General features: G+C 54.2%; 1 protein-coding gene and 1 pseudogene across 1 annotated transcript in view; one reads left to right on the plus strand and one right to left on the minus strand.

The window, feature by feature from the left end:
- Nucleotides 1–3,310: 3,310 nt before the first annotated feature.
- Nucleotides 3,311–3,838, minus strand: LOC138997859 (ferritin light chain pseudogene; annotated as a pseudogene).
- The window catches only part of KIAA1671 (KIAA1671 ortholog), a 119,940-nt gene continuing 106,890 nt past the window's right edge, over nt 3,614–16,663 (plus strand). Inside the window, 1 exon segment of the mRNA XM_070399757.1 lies at nt 3,614–3,745. The gene's annotated coding sequence lies outside the window, so the exon portion shown is untranslated.

Genomic DNA, 16,663 nt, shown 5'->3' on the forward strand with positions numbered 1-16,663 from the left:
ACTGTCCTGCTCAGTTCTGACCAGCGTTTACTGCCCTCACGCTGGCTGCCTCGCCCATCCACCTCTGGGGCTGAAAATGGGAACGTGCCCTCTTCGTGGTCAACCGTGGTGGAATATTGTACTTTCACCAGGGACGTCCTCCGGGTGGCCCCACCCAGTAGGCAGCATTGATCCCTTTTTGCAGATGAGAAAACTGAGCCTCAGAGAGGGCCGGTGAGTCAGGAAATGCAGGCAGGACGGGCAGAGCTGGGATCCAAAGTCCCGGCTCATTTCATCCGGCCTCGGTGCCCCTGGGCCCTTGGCGATGACAGTGCTGACTCACTGGCAGAGGTTGGGAGCTCTGGCTTCTTCGCTGAGTCGTGGGGATGGTTGTGCTGCTACACCCACACTCCCCTGGAGTCAGAGTGGGCTCGCTGCTTGGCCTGCCCTGGGGGACGTGGCCAGGGTGGATGAGAAGCTTGGCTGGGGCCTGAGCACGGTCACGGATCCCTGTCTCCAGGGCCCCTGACAGCCTGCTGCTCCCTCTCCCTCTCCTGAGCCAGGGCCTCGAGGCCCTTGGCGCTGCCGCCGCTGGGGATGCTGAGCCGGGCGGCCGCCCCGGGGGAGGATTGCTTCACATTCGCGTTCCCTGTCTGTGCAGCAGGCAGCAGTCCCCCGGGGCAGGCATTGGATCCCGGCCCTGACAAGGCCGTCTGGATTTGTGTGCCTTTCCTTTGGAAGCTTTGCTTTCCAGGGGAGGGAACAAAAGGCTTGGAGAGGACGAGTGTTTCGTTCGAGGTCACACAGCCAGCCGGGAGCTGAGCCTGAGCTGGGACAAGATGTCAGGATTCCTGCTCCTAATTCTTGCTTCTCTCCACCCCCCTTGGCCTAACCCTCTCTCCTCCCCGCCCCCTTGCTGGAGGGACCTGTCCTTGCTGCATATCTCCCCCCGCCCCCCGCCCCCCACCCTCCAGCAGATGTGAGCTGGCTCAGGCTGCAGAAGCTCTGGAGCTGTCTGGGTGGAGCTCAAGACCCTCTGGCCACCTGCCAGGCTCAGGCACTCCCCTGGGTGACACAGGCCCACAGGGCAGGTTGTGACATGTAGACGCTTCAGCACCCAGCACTGGGTGGGTGGAGGAACAGGTCTGGGCCCTTTTGCCGCTCATCCCCGCATGCTGGGGCCCACCGCCGGCGGGGCCCGGGGGCCACCTGCCTCTGGACAAAGCCCTAGGGGGGCCCTGCCAGGCAGAAGTGGGGATGGCCGAAGTCCAGCCCAGCGAGGATGACCAGGGCCCCACAAAGGGACAGCCCCGAGTGCCAGTCCTGCCCCTGGACAAGTCCCGTCCCCTTCTGCTTCAGTTTCCTCGTCTGCAAAATGGGTGTGATTGTGAGGCCTGCTTCAAAGGACTGTTTGGGGCTGGGCGTGTAGTAGGTGCTCAATAAATGGCCCTGTCACGGGGGAGAGGATAGAGCCGAGCAGGTAGGTTCTTGTGTCTGGTAAACCTGGGTTCAGGTTGTTAAAGTGGAACTCCGGGCAAGTTCACTCCTCAGCCTCAGTTTCCCTTTCTGTCCCATGGGGATCATAGTAGAACCAGCCTGTGAGGACTGAGATGCTGATGTTCTTATTAGCGGGGTGCTGGGCTTGTCTTTGGCAGCTGTTCTTTTTTAAAAGTTGATTTCAGAGAGAGAGGAAGGGAGAGAGAGAAACTTGGATTTGTTTTTCCACTTGTTAATGCATTATTGGTTGATTCTTGTATGTGCCCTGACCGGGGGTCGGACCCACAACCTTGGAGTATATCGGGACGACGCTCTAACCAACTGTGCTGCTACCCTGCCAGGACTGGGATGTGTTTCTTTAAAAAAAAAAGGAAACCAGCAGGGCGATGAAGGTAGGGGGATGGACAGCGTGACTCCTTGGGAGCCCTTCCTGTCCTGAGATTCTGGATGAGATATTTGGTCCAAAGCCAGGGACTCTGTGTTCTGCCTGCTCCGGGCACTTAATAATTGGGGCTGGTGGCCTGCGAGAGGCTAGTCGGTCAATGGTAGGCAGGTTCCACCCCCAGCTTCCCTGGGAACATTTCCCAGGTCTGGCCTCCTGGAGCCTGTGGGTCGGGAACAGAAAGGCCTGCGTGTGTCTGGACCCTCTGACCCTGGGGGCACCTGCCTCCCTTCACCCCACCCCTGGGGTTCGGGTGAGGCCCAGGGGCCTGATGTGCTGATAGTTGGGGCCGTGGACTGGCTTCTCACCCTCAGATTCATAGGGGCATGAAGAGGGGGACCAAAGGGAGCTGAAGCCCAGCTAGCCGAGGGCAGAGGGTGCTTGGGTCTGGGTGTGAGCAGGGACATGTAACTATTGCTGAATTGGCCTCTGTCCTCAATGGGTTTAATTTCTCCACTTCCCTACATGTGGGAAGTCTTCACTCCTTACTCATCAGTGGCACCTGGCATTAAACAAACCACAAGGCCAAAACCCATCCCTGTGGGCCCACATATTTGTGTGCGTGTCCTCCACACTCAGAGCTCCAGCCGGCTGTGGGGGATGGTAGTGACCAGCCCCGTGGCATAGCTGTTAACGTACTGAACGCCTCTGTGAACCGGGCACTCTGCTAAACAAGCACGTGGTTTCATCCTTGTTAACTCATTTCATCCTCTCAATGGTCCCAGGAGGCCTGCATTATTATTTTCATACCCATTTTGCAGATGAGAAAACTGAGGTACAGAGGAACCAGGCAGCTGGGTCCAAGCCCTACCTTTTTTAAAAAAAGTATTTATTTTTAAATTGTAGTGAAATATACATCATATACATTTATCATCTTAACTATTTTTAAATGTAAAATTGGCATTAAGTACCTTCACATTGTTGAGCTATGGTCACCACTACCCCGTCTCCAGAAATTTTTTCACCTTGCAAAACTGAAACTCCGACCCCATTAAACACTAACTCTCCATTCCCCTCCCCCCTAGCCCCTGGCAACCACCATTCCAAGTTCTTTCTCTGTGCATTTGACTACTTTACATACCTCGCATAAGGAGAATCATACAGTATTTGTCTTCTTGTGATTGGCTTATTTCACTTAGCATGATATTATTGATACTGTAGCACCTGTCAGAATTGTCTTGCTTTTTAAGGCTGAGTAATATTCCATTGAATGGAGATAGTACTTTTTTTTTTCTGCAAAAAGTTTTATTGTGTCATTTGGTCCAGTGCATGGGAGAGGGCTTCAGGGTGGTTAAAAGAATGGCTAGTAGTTTCAGGAAAGAGGTTCAGGTAAAAGCCAGACACCTGGGGATGCAGAGGGGCCCCTCAAAGGCCTCTGGGCTCCACAGGCTCCTAGTCCTGCTGGAGGTTGAGCCTTTCGAAGAGATACTAACCCCGGCCAGCCCAGCCTGGGGACCAGCCAGCCTGCCGATGTGAGTCAGGTGTCGCCCAGCTTCTCGATGAGTTTCACCCGCTCACCCCGGAAGTGGTTCTCCAGGAAGTCGCAGAGATGGTGGTCTGCTCGGGTAGAACCCAGGGCCCGCAGCTCCACAAGGGCCTGGTTCAGGTTCCTCTCCAAGGCCAGGGCGGCTTCCATGGCGCCCTGAGTTTTGCCCACTCATCTTGGGGAGGCCTCAGCACGTCCTGGAAGAGAATGCGGCCGCCGCGCTGGGTTTGCATCTTTAAGAGACGCTCGGCGCCTTCGAGCTTCTCCGCCAACTTGCAGGAGAAGCGGCCCAGGCCCTCGAGAGCCACATCTTCACGGTCAAAAGAGAAGCCCAGAGAGAGGTAGGTGTGGGGGGCCCGCAGAGGCAGCTTGGCCAGGCGGTTGACCGCAGCCTCCACCTCGGTGGAGTAATTCTGACGAATTTGGGAGCTCATGGTTGTTGGGCAATAAGGAGTTAAGGTTGAAAAAAAAACCAAACCCACGGTGTGTTGGCTGGTCCCAGAGGTGGTTATGAAACTGGTGACTGGATAAGACGCAGGAGAGTGAGTGGTCGGAGGCTGGACGGATGGGCGTCCCTGGATCTGTTCCGTGCAAACACTGTTGAAGCAAGAGACAGACCCGGGACCGCCCAGGGCACTGCCAGCAAGTTTTGTTGATCCATTTCTCTGTCAATGGACCCGGGTTGCTTTCACGTTTTAGCTCTCGTGAACCATGCCCCTGTGGACATGGGTGTGCCGATATCTCTGATTTCAGTTCTTTGGGGTCTATGCCCTAGAACTGCTGGATGATATGATTCTATTTCTAGTTATTTGGGGGGCCTCCGGACTGTTTCCCACAGCAGCTGCACCATTTGGCATCCCCCCGGCAGTGCCCCAGGGCTCCGCACCTCCACTCGGCCGACACCACTTGTTATGTTCTGGTTTCTGATACCAGCCGTCCTACTAGGAGTGGCTGGCGCCTCATTTTAATGGGAGAGTCTTAGGATCTGTATCTGTGGGGCCTCGGTTACCGTTAGGACGTCTGTTGCATCACGATGTGTTTTCTGGAACGACCTCGGCCTGCCCCACCCGACCGTGAACTTTCTCAGAGAGCTGGCCTGGGTTAGACGCCGAGGAAATGCTAACGAGCCACTTCTCACTGGCCCAGGGCTCACCCTGGCGTGTGTGTTTTGTGGGAAAACGAGGAAGGCCTGCGTCTAGTTCTCCCAGGATGCTCTCTGCACACCAGGGACCCAGCTCCCCCCTCATTGGGGGAAGCGGCAGCAGCTGAGCACCTGGGACTTGGCTGCTCAGAAGAAACCCCCCGGGAGCTTTAAGAAAATGCAGGTGCTGGGACCACCCCCGGAGGCTCAGACTCACTGGGTGTGGGGAGGGGTCTGAGCATCGGTATTAAAAAAAGAAATCTCTTGCCCTGGCCGGTGTGGCTCTGTTGGTTGAACGTCATCCCATGCACCAAAAGGTCGCCGGTTCGATTCCCAGTCAGGGCACATGGCCAGGTTGCAGGTTCCATTCCCGGTTGGGGTGCATACAGGAGGCAACCAATTGATGTTTCTCTCTCACATCCATGTTTCTCTCCCTCTCCCTTCCTCTCTCGCTAAAAAAATCCAAAAAGACATATAAAATAGGTAAACTGAAGGTTAAAAAATCCTTAAAAAAAAAATCTCCCCAGGTGATTCTGAGGGACACCTGGACCAAGAGGCCTGCCCATATAGCATATTAGGCCATGTAACATATTACTCAATTCTGGGGAAAGCTGAGGAATTTATCATAGAACTACCCAGTGTATGAACCTGGTGTATGACTGACTGCCTCTTAGCTAGTGAGTGAGTGAGTGAGTGAGTGAATGAATGAATGAATGCAGAGTTCCCCAAGCTCTGTCATTCACACATTACCTTTCTGATTTTGCCAGGTCTATATACCTCCTGTGTTATTACTCACCTAATATTTTTTTATTATTTTTTTCTCACCTAATATTTTAATACAAATCTATGTACTGTTACTATAAATTGAAAGAAACCAGCATCTCTGGCCATAAGTAGAAATCTCCTTAAAAAATACAAACCAAGGAAACCAAACCCTGTCATCATTTTCCAGCCAAATAAATGCTGCTGTCCCTGCAGCCCGAGGCCTTGCTCTCACTTTGTTAAAAAGGGGAGATTAGCAGGCCTTGCAGAGGTGTTCAGGAGAGGCCGGCAGCCAGGGGAGATTCCCCTGGAACAACTTGTCTCCCATGAGTCAGTGCTATTTAACGCCCAGCCCGTGGACTCTGCGCCTTCGTAAATGCAGAGTCAGGCAAGAGGGTGTGTGAGGGAGGAGCCAGGGGTGTGGGGTGAGAGGGAGAGTGGTCGCCTGGGCAGGGCCATGGCTGGAACGGCCCCGCAGGTGTCGGGTAGCCCAAGTCCAGGGCATCCCTTGCCCCACAGCGGCCCCAAAACCTCAGAGGAGTGAAGAGACTTTATCTAATAGGTTCATTGAGCCCAGACTGGTTCTGCCAAGGTCAGGCTCTTGGTCGGGCGCAGAGCCCAGAGGCCACGGGCCTGGCAGCTGGGAGCCAGGAGAGAAAAGGAGGCTCACCTACAGGGGCCACATGCTTGCAGGGTGGGCGTCGGCATCCGGGCTCCCCAGATCGCTCATGTGGAAGCCAGAGGTCTGGGCGCTGGTACCTGCCTCTTCCTGCTGGTGCATCTGTCAAATGAATTCACTTGGAAACTTGCAGTGGATGCCTGCTGTGAGCCAGGCTCTGAGCTGGCTGCTGCAGGGAGCCCATGGCGGGGACCCCTTTTCTCTGGGAGTTTGTGCCTAGAGGGGATGCCGGCATTTCAGTGCGGGGAGCAGGAGGCTTTGAAGAAAGCCTGGAGGTTGCACTTTAGCCGGTGGGTGGGCCCGGGCTTTTCTGAGGAAACAGAATCTGGGTGGCGCAGGACAGCACCCATTTATCCTCTCGCAGTCTAGAGTCTCACGGTGTAGCAGGGGTCCTCAGACTTTTTAAACAGGGGGCCAGTTCACTGTCCCTCAGACCATTGGAGGGCCGGACTATAGTTTAAAAAAAAACTATGAACAAATTCCTATGCACACTGCACATATCTTATTTTGAAGTAAAAAAAACAAAACGGGAACAAATACAATATTTGTATTTGCATGTGGCCCGCGGGCTGTAGTTTGAGGACCCCTGGTCTAGAGGCTAGAAGTCCTCGACAGGGCACCAGCAGGCCACACGCCCCTGAAGGCTGCTGGGGAGAGCCCTTCCTTTCTCTCTCCCAGCTCCTGGGAGCTCCTGGCAGCCCTGCCGTTGCTCGGCTTGATTGTGCATCTCTGCATCTTCTCCTTTTCTCCCGAGGACACCAGTCCTTGGATTAAGGCCCACCCTAACCCCGCGAGACCTCACCGAGACCTAATTAATTACATCTGCAAAGACCGAAGGAGGTCACATTCCCAGAGTCCAGGTGGTCGTGACCTTCAGGGGGACATCATTCAACCCACTACACTGGGAAGGGCCATGAAAGCTGAGACCTAAAGGATGTTTGTGTGGGGGTGTGGGGGGGAAGGGGGGAGCGGGGGGGGTGGGGGTAAGAGTCCTTCCAGGCAGAGGGAACAGCATGATGGGAGTGCAGGAGAGGCTAGTGTGAGCAAGGAAAGCAGTGGGAGCTGAGGGCAGAGAGAAGGGGGGCTGGGGCACAGAGCCAGGGGGAGGGAATGGATTTCATTCTAAGCGCTTCTGGGGGATTTAAGCAGGGGCTCCCTTTTGGGAAAAGGTCATTCTAACTATAGACCGGGAGGGGGCATGGCAAAGACTAACAGTGCACATGCCTTAAGGTGTACCCCCGAGCGCATGTACTCCCCTGGGGCTCCTTACTCTCCAGGGCTCTGGCAGGTAGGTAGGGCAGTCCTACTGTCCCCTGAGGAAAGGGAGGCCCAGAGAGGTTGAGCAGGTTTCCCCGGAGCACACAGTGAGGAGGAAGAGCGCTCGGGGCTTTGGCTGGAGTCTTCTGTCTTACGATCCCGTGATGCACCTGGAGGTGAAGGCCCTTGGACCTGTAAGGTCCACCTTCAGGGAGCATTGATTTTGCACCTGCCTGCGCCAGGTTATGTGCCCAGCCCAGGGAAGGTTAGCTATGGGACCGGCTGAAGGCAGCCATGTAGTGCGTGTGGAGTTAACACTTAACCATCTGTGAGCTGCTGCGACCCTGCCCGTTCATAACGGAGCCCAGAGAAGAAAGAGCAGGCACAGAGCAGCACACACGGCCCTCTTCACCCAGAGCATTCGGGAGGCTGGGATGAAACGGGGCCTGAGACCCAGAGGAAAGCAGGCTCATGCCAGCTGTTCTGGAGCTGAGGTTCTCTGACTTTGGGGATGTATGTGCCATCTCCATGGAAAAGAACTGTCATCTTGGGAAATAAAAATCCCTATCTGCACAGCCGAAAACATCCCGAAGTGTGAGCATGTCAACCTCCCCCCCCACCCCCAGACTGGGAATTAAAACCTAAATGAGGTGCCGTCCCCCAGGTATTGAGGACGCTAATGTCCTCCTGAGAGACCAGCTGATTAGCTGGATGTGAAACTCGCACTGTCGTGCAAGGTCCTTATTTCCTGCTGTCTCTTGTTTGTTTAGTTCCTTCTTTGTCTCGCTGCTGGAAAATATATATATCTTTATTGATTTCAGAGAGGAAAGGAGAGGGAGAGAGATAGAAACACCAATGATGGGAGAGAATCATCAAGCGCCCGCCTTCCGCACGCCCCCCACCGGGGACAGAGCCCACAACCCAGGCCTGTGCCCTGACCAGGCATCGAACCTTGACCTCCTGGTTCATAGGTCAGTGCTCAACCACTGGGCCAGCAGGTTGGGCGCGCCTGTTTCTTTAGTTGCCTCTTTGTCTCAGTGCTGAGGGAGGAAGGGAGGGAGGGAGGGACAGGGAAAGACTGAGGGGGAGGGGGAGAGGGAGGAGTTTTTCTGAATTACTGCCTTTCTGTTGAGGATTTTCTGTGTTTTGAGAGTCCTGGGTGCTCCTTCCAGGAGAGAGCTGAGCAGTGGCTGCTGATGCCTCCATCCCCCACCCCGACTGCTGTGCTGGGCTCCTCACCCAGCCAGGTGGAGAGATGGTGTGTGTGCCTGTGCTTGCGTGCGTGCGTGCGTGCGTGTGCGCGTGTGTGCGTGTGTGCGTGTGTGTGTGTGTGTGTGTGTGTGTGTGTGTTTGAGGGGAGGTGCGTGGAGGAGAGGAGTTAAATCTGGTGCCAGATCTGAGGGCTGACTTCCTTCCTCTCCCGGTATGAATCACGTCCTCCCTGTAGAGTGCTGGGCTCCCAGAATGAACGTCAGGGCCAGGTGCTCTCGGGAGACCCCTGCCCAGGGGATGCCAGACCCTGACTCGGTGGGGGCCGGGGAGGTACCCTAAGGGGTGATGCCTGTGGCTTCCCTTTGAGGTTTAGATATTCATTCATTCATTCATTCACCCATGCAAGCCTGGGATGCTCAGCCCCCTGTTGGGACTCAGCCCCCTGGTGGGAGCAGGGCCTTGTGTTAATCATCTACCCCCTTTGCTGTTTGAGCACCTGCCTGGCGGGACTCACCCAAGGAAGTGCGGATAAGGCCCTGCGCCCTAGGGCAGGGTCAGCCATAAAGGTCTAGATCAGTGGTTCTCAACCTTCCTAATGCCGCGACCCTTTAATACAGTTCCTCATGTTGTGGTGACCCCCAATTTCATTGCTACAAATTGAACATAATGAAAGCATCGTGATTCATCACAAAAACAATATGTAATTATATATGTGTTTCCATTGGTCTTAGGCGACCCCTGTGAAAGGGTCCTTCAACCCCCAAAGGGGTCGCGACCCACAGGTTGAGAACTGCTGGTCTAGATAGTGAATATTTTTTGGATTTTTTTTTACCATATTACCCCCTCACTGCTGACCCTTTACTGCACAAGCTGCGTGAGACAGTGGGTAACCGAGGGGGCGTGGCTGTGCGCCCATCAGATTTTATTTACGGACCCTGAGATTTGATTTTCATGTATCATGAGATATTATTCTTTTGATCTCCCCCCCCTCTCCCCCAAATGATTTTTAAAAATGCAAAAACCATCCTTAGATCACAGGCCGTATAAAAATAGGCGGTGGGCCAGGCGTGGCCCATGGCCCAAAGTTTGTCACCCTCCATTCCAGACAGATCCTAAAGGAAGTAACCATCAAGAGGATCATTTCAGAGAATACAAATACGGCAGGGCCGTGGGACAGGGGCTCTGCTGCTGGCTGTTCAGAAAAAGCCCCTTTGAAGAAATGACCTTTCAGCAGAGAACTGAAGGTGGAAGAGGCGGCAGCCAGCCCCTCTTCCCAGACACTAGAACAGCACGGGCAAAGGTCCTGGGTGGTACAAAGTCGCTGTGGGGGGTGGGGAGGGAGCAGCAAGGACAAGGGACAGAAACATTTGTGGCCGAAGCATACGAAGCGGAGAGAGATGCGTGGAGAGGTCCTAGAGATGAGAACACAAGTCATTTTGGATTTTTTTTTAAAATAAATGATTTTATTGATTTCAGAGAGCAAGGAAGAGGGAGAGATAGAAACATCAGAAACCTCAGTGATGAGAGAGAATCATTGACTGGCTGCCTCCTGCACTGCCCACACTGGGGATCGAGCTCGCAACCTGGGCAGCCGGGCATGTGCCCTGACTGAGAATCGAACCTGGGACCTCTTGGTTCTTAGGTCGATGTTCAACCACTGAGCCACATGGGCTGGGTGCCTTTTTTCTTCTGTAGTCAGATCTCCCCTTGCTTCCCTCTTACAAGGACACACGTGATGGCATTCAGGGCCCACCCGGGTCACCCCGGGTGACCCCCCTTCTCAAGATCCTTAAGGATGCCCTAACCGGTTTGGCTCAGTGGATAGAGCGTGGGCCTGTGGACTGAAGGGTCCCAGGTTCGATTCCAGTCAAGGGCATGTACCTTGGTTGCGGGCACAGAGTGTGCAGGAGGCAGCTGATCGATGTTTCTGTCTCATCAATGTTTCTAACTCTCTATCCCTCTCCCCTCCTCTCTGTAAAAAATCAATAAAATATATATATATATATATATATATATATATATATATATATATATATATATAAAAGATCCTTAAGGCCAGCACATCTGCAAAGACCCCTTTCCCATGGGAGGTAGCAGGGCTCTCACCCCAAGAGAGGACTGCGTACCTTTTGGAAGCCCTGTGCAGTGTCACGCTCTCGGTCCTGCCTCTGGGCCTCACTCTTGCCCTCCGCAGTTTAACCTCCACTGGGTGCCCGGCGGGAGCTGCCTCACGGTCACAGCCCAGCGAAGGCCCTCCAGGGACGTCCCCTCTGGAACACCCTTTCCCGGCTGTTTGCATGGCCGGCTCCTTCTCTTCATTTAGGTCTCAGCTCAGGTGTCACCTGCTCAGAGCTTCCTCCCCATCCTCCCAGTCCTGACTCTTAGACCTGGTTGGGTCAGCAATGGCTTTGTTTTTTTTCATTTACCAAAAGCTCCACCTTGCAGAGCAGAGACCCCATCAGTGTGCTTTGTGGCTTAGAGTCGTGCCTAGCACGTAGTAAGTGCTTAAATAATGCCTATTTGCCGCCCGGCCGGCGTGGCTCAGTGGTTGAGCCCCGACCTATGAACCAGGAGGTCACAGTTCGATTCTCGGTCAGGGCACATCCCCAGGTTGTGGGCTTAATCCCCAGTAGGGGTCCTGCAGGAGGCAGCCGATCAATGATTCTCTCTCATCATCGATGTTTCTATCTGTCTCTCCCTCTCCCTTCCGCTGTGAAATCAATAAAAATTTATTTTTTTAAAAAGTAATGCCTATTTGTTGAGTGAATGGTCCTGGTGAGGCGGTCCAGGCTCCAGTGTGGACCTGGCCCCCACTTCCTGGATGTCCCTGGGCAACTCACGTCCCCTCTCGGGTTTCAGTCTCCTCTGCGGTCTAACCGGGGAGTTTGGGCTGCGCCGTCTTTAAGATGGAAGATTCTGGGCTTCCAGGGCCCAGGAATTCAGGGCCAGTCAGGGCTCTGGGGGGACACGCTGGCTCAGAATAAGAGTGTGGGAGGAAGGCTGACCCTGAGCCACGGGAAAGGGAGGGTCCTTGGGTGGGGTAGAAACTATTTGGGACAAGTTCCCGAGCCTTAGCAAGAGCTCCCCAGCCCCCTCCCCAAGCCCCCCCCCGCCCAAGAAAATACCCGCTGTTGTCTTAGCTGCAGTGTCAGTACCGGGAGGGTGCGTGGGGGAACATCCCCCTACCCGGGACCTCTGCCAAATGGACTTTTGTTTATTTGAGATTTGACCAAAAAAAAAAAAAGCCTGTCTTCGTAAAAACAGAGCTCCAGAAACTCATGAGGGTGTGGGGATCTGGACAGAAGATGGCAGGGAGCTTTTCTCTTTGTTAAACATAAGAAAAAAAAAAATCTGGATTGGACATTGTAAATGCCCGGCAGTCGGACAAGCGCTGAAATGGTGGGGGGATTTTGTGTTTGGGGGGAGGCGGTTGTTTTTCATGTAGATGGATTATGCTGATTACATGTTGGAGGGGGAACAAAACCCCAGATGTAAGCAGCTTTGCAGTTTCCTGTTTGCACTTAACATCAGGCCACGAACGGCTTCTCTCATCACCGGTGTTTGTAAACTTCATTTGGGACAAGTGCATAAATTGCCAAAGAGTCGAGTACCGCGGTCTGTGTCACCAATCCCCACTCGTTGGAAATTTACTAGTAGATTGTTTTACGTTTCTGGGCCCATCTCTCCAGCCTTGTGGCCCTGGTGTCCTCGGCCCCTGGGGGACTGTGCACTTTCAGCTCCCCCACGGCACTCCTGCCCCAGGACCTTTGCACAAGCTGCTCTACTGCCTCTCTCTCTTGTACCTTCTTGGGGTGCCCCCCTGACTCTCCCCACAGTTTGTTTGGAAACCTTTCTGGGGCTCCTCTTTGAGTCCTGCCCCATCTGCCCTTAGTCTAGCCTGTGAGCGCCCGGAGGACAGGGGTGTCATAACTGCCATTCATTGCTGTAACCTAGGGTCCATTTTGAGGTGTCTGGAGGGTGCCAGGGGACTGTTAAGGTTCATGCCCCATCGATGTTCATTCTTGTGTTGTGGATAGGGGGGGCCTCAGTTTCCTCTGCGTTGAGTGGGGAGTGGATACATTTAATGATGGGGTGGGAAATAAATTTTTATTTTAGCCTCCAAAGCACAAGGAAACAACGATCCCCACAGATACACGACATCCCCTCCAGTTCCTCCCCTGACTGCTGCACACATATGGACCCACTAGTGATGGCAGGAAGCGCTGCACAGCGAACCCCTCCACCATCCACTGTTGTACCTGTGCTTGTCCCCAGGCATCCCACACCCACAACCAGCACCCCCACATATACACACATCTCGTACCCACCCAACCCCCTGGAAATCTGATCCCTGAACCCGAGCATGTGTGTTTCTACACACATGCCCAGCCCTGGATTGTGGTATTGGCTCTGGGCTGTAGAATATTCCGCCTCTGACCTGGCCTCAGCGTGAACAGGCCACCTCTGGATATCCACAGGCATGACACAGCAGGTGCAGCCTGCGCCCTGGCCTTGCCCTTCCTCCAGGGGCGGAGTGGACAGATTCAGACCTGCTGGCCTCGGACCCCCGGCCGTAAGCCTGGATGCCTGTCTTTCCTCCGCAGCAGGAAGGGCTGGGGTTGGTGGGCGTGCCAGGCACTGTGCTAGGCTCTTTTTGTCCAGCTGGGGAAACTGAGGCTCAGGACACACAGCTGAAGTCGCAAGCCGGAGCCACGGGCGACCCCCTGTTCACTTACCGGCCAGGCAGCACCTGGCACTCAGGCCTGCTTTGGGGACCCGCCTCTGTGTTTTTAAGATTGTCCCCTGTCTGCGTTCCTGCCAGTCCAGCTGTGGTTCGGCCTTTTGGCCTCTGGAATTTGACAAAATGAGTGGCTTGGGACGAGGCAGTTAATCTCCTTAAACCTCAGTTTCCTCCTTTCTCACGTGGGAAAAGGGAACAATACCTGTCGTGCCAGGGTAATTTCGAAGAATCCAGGAGGTCACCTCTGCCCCGAGTTAATTTTCGAGCTTGCGTTTGGGGCCATTTCCGCCGCTGTGGGAGGTCAGGACCTGGGCTGGTCCTGTCCACTCTCGCCCGCCCCGCTCTCTGCCCGTCCGCTTCTTGGCATGGCCGCATCACATCAGCGTTATTGGATGTGGGTCTGGTGGACCCCTCCCCGCCCTCTACAGAGCGGGCAGGACATGACTCATTCCTGGGCTGACAGACATCGCCCTTGGCATAAGTGACCGCACCCGCAGCTGATCTCCCGAGAGGCTGGCCCTCAGGTTTAGAGATGTTGCCAGTGGGGGTGAGGGTAGGGGGCTGGGCTTGGACCCTGCCGGAGCTGAATTGCCCCTAAAGAGTTGAATTTTTAAAAATATATACATATACATATGTATATGTATATGTATATGTATATATGTTTCTATTGATTTCAGAGAGAGGAAGGGAGAGGGAGAGAGGGATGAAAACATCAATGATGAGAAAGAATCATTCATCAGTTGCCTCCTGTACGCCCCCTACTGGGGATCAAACCCACAACCCTGACTGGGAATTGAACCATGACCTCCTGGTTCATAGGCCAATGCTCAACCACTGAGGCACAGTGATCAGGCAAGAGCTGAATTCTTTAAGGATGCCATGCGTAGGTCTCTGCCGGAAGACAAAAGTCTTCATCTGCAGGCTTCAGGTTGTAGCTGTAGGTTGTGGGCTTTGGTGGGGGACAGGGTTTCAGGTCGAGAGAACACACCTACTGTATGTTCATAAAATCTTGTGCTTGTGATGACTGACTTGTGTGAGCATCGCATGTCTCCCCTGCCCCACCCAGCTGGCCCCGCTCCCAGTACAGTGCCTGGTGCATAGCAGGAGACCAGTAAAAGTGGAATCAATTAATAAACAGCGCCAAGGGCTTTTCCATGTACCACAGGTTCTTAGCAAGTCTCTCAGCCGATTTTGGAAATAGAAGGGATTATTAACCCACTTGACAGGTGAGCAAACAGAGGCTGAGGAAGAGAAGAAGCTTGCTGAACCTCATAAAGGCAGGAGAGGAGTGTGAGTCTGAGCTCTCTTGCGACTCAGACGCCCACTTACCGGGTGCTGATCTCAAAGCACCTCCCTCCGTCTCTCTCTCTACCTGCCTTGAAGCCAGCAATTCTCACCTGGACGCACAGGATGGAGGATGCTGACATGTGAGACGCCCTCCCCTGGGACTTGGGGGCTCAGTGAGGCTCCTGGCAGGCGGGCGGTAACTCCACCCTCTCCCACTCAGAGAAACAGATCAGAATGCAAGGGAGACAGGGAGAGGAAGGTGATTCTGGGAGAGCCTCAGATGCACTGTCACAGGTGGCCTCAGAGCCCTGTCAGATCTGCTCAGCACCGGCACCCCCCTCTCCGGACTCAGCCCATGCCCCCTTCCTGCACCCCACTCAGCCAGGCTGGCAGAAACTTCCATCCCATCCATCCCCTGAGCTCTCTTTTTAACTAGTCCTCATGGTCTTCCCTTGGCCGGCTCCCTCTGGTCCTTTAGGTCATGTGGCTGAAATGCCACCTCCCCCAGGAAGCCTTCCTTGATTACCCAGTCTGTGGGGCCCACCTGTGATCCTCATCACCGACCAGTTCCCTTCACCTGCCTTGCCATATGCTGCTGTCTTGTCCTGGCATGTTGCCTTATCCATTCCCTGTCTCTTTCACTCCCCGACTCTAAACTCTATGTAAACAGGGACCCCGACTTTTGGGGCTGTCAGTATCTTCCCATCATAAAACACATGGGAGGACACATAGTAGGTCAATAAACCTTTTGAATACATCAGTAGAGAGCAACCAAAAAAATTCAGCCAGCGCAAACGTGGGAACCTCACATCGCCGTGGTAGTCAGCGTGTTGTGGACCCGTTTCACAATGGGCTATGCCGCATCAGCTTGTCAGGACACCCTAGGGGAGAACGGGTGTTCTGAACTGGTCCACCTCTTATGAGTCAGCGGTTCTAGGAAAGCGGGGTGTCTCGGGTTGGGCTCTCCCAGAGGCAGGGCCAAGGATGCCCAGGCAAGTGGTTTACTTGGGTGGTGGTACATGAGGGTGTGCTGGTGAGCAGGTTACCTCTGGGGGCTGGGCCTCTGAATTGTCCCACCAGCGGGAGGAAGCTGTCCACCTGTGCCAGGAGGGTTTGGGTGAGGCTCAGCCAGCATCAGCTGTGCCCAGGCAGGCTCTGCCCCTGGTGGCTGACAGGTGGTGAGCTCTGCTGCCTCCTGCAGGCAGAGGGCGACTGTGGCTCAGGTGAACCGAGCTCAGAGGCTGTGGCCAGGGAGAGGCGACCTGTTCCTGCGTTCGCCCCAGATCTGGGGCTGTTTGCACGAAATTGCCGCACTGGACATAGAAGGATCTCTGAGCCCAGAGAGTTCATTCTCTTGGGTCCCCTTTCTGAGGAGGGATTTTATAATCAGAGCTCCTGTCTACTGTATGCCGAGTGCCTGCTGTATACACTTGTCAGGCCTCTCTAGTTTCATGTGGTCTTTGGGATGCCAGACGCAGCCTGTCCCTCCTGTTTCATTCCTTTTTCCTGCACATGTGCAGGCTCTGACCAGCAGTCTAATTTCACAGCCGCTCCCCCCACCCGCCCATCCCGGTCTCTCTAAATGATTAATAATAATACTGTCGATGACAGTAATCGATGCATGTGGCGACCACAGGTCTTGTGGCAAGCACTTCACACATGTCTTTTCCTTTTTTCTTTAATCCTCACCCGAGGATATTTTTCCCATTGATTTCTAGAGAGAAAGTGGAAGGGAGGGAGGAGGGGGAGAGAGAGAGAGAAACATTGATGTGAGAGAGACACATCGATTTGTTGCCTCCCGCATGTGCCCCTACCAGGGGTGGGGAACCTGCAACCAAGGTACCAGGTACATGCCCTTGACTGGGAATCAAACCCTTGACCCTTTAGTCTTCGGGCGGACACTCTATCCACTGAGCCAAAACGGCCAGGGCACATATATGTAATCTTTAATCCTCAGAAAAGCACGTGACTATCGACTCTTAAAGATGAGGAAGCCATGGCTCAGAGAGGTGGAGTGACTTGCCTAAGGTCACACAGCTGGTAGAGTTCTAGATGGGATTGGACTCCCAGCTGGTTGGCTCGGCATATCCATGCTCTGCACAGTCATACAGAGTGACACAGGCAGGGCCAGGGACCGGGGGCTCCTGGCTGCCAGTCTTGCATCTTATCCCCCAGACACT

The sequence above is a fragment of the Myotis yumanensis genome, unplaced genomic scaffold (assembly GCF_028538775.1).
Source record: "Myotis yumanensis isolate MYYU_CA2020_CCGP unplaced genomic scaffold, mMyoYum1.0.hap1 SCAF_19, whole genome shotgun sequence".
Taxonomy (NCBI): domain Eukaryota; kingdom Metazoa; phylum Chordata; class Mammalia; order Chiroptera; family Vespertilionidae; genus Myotis; species Myotis yumanensis.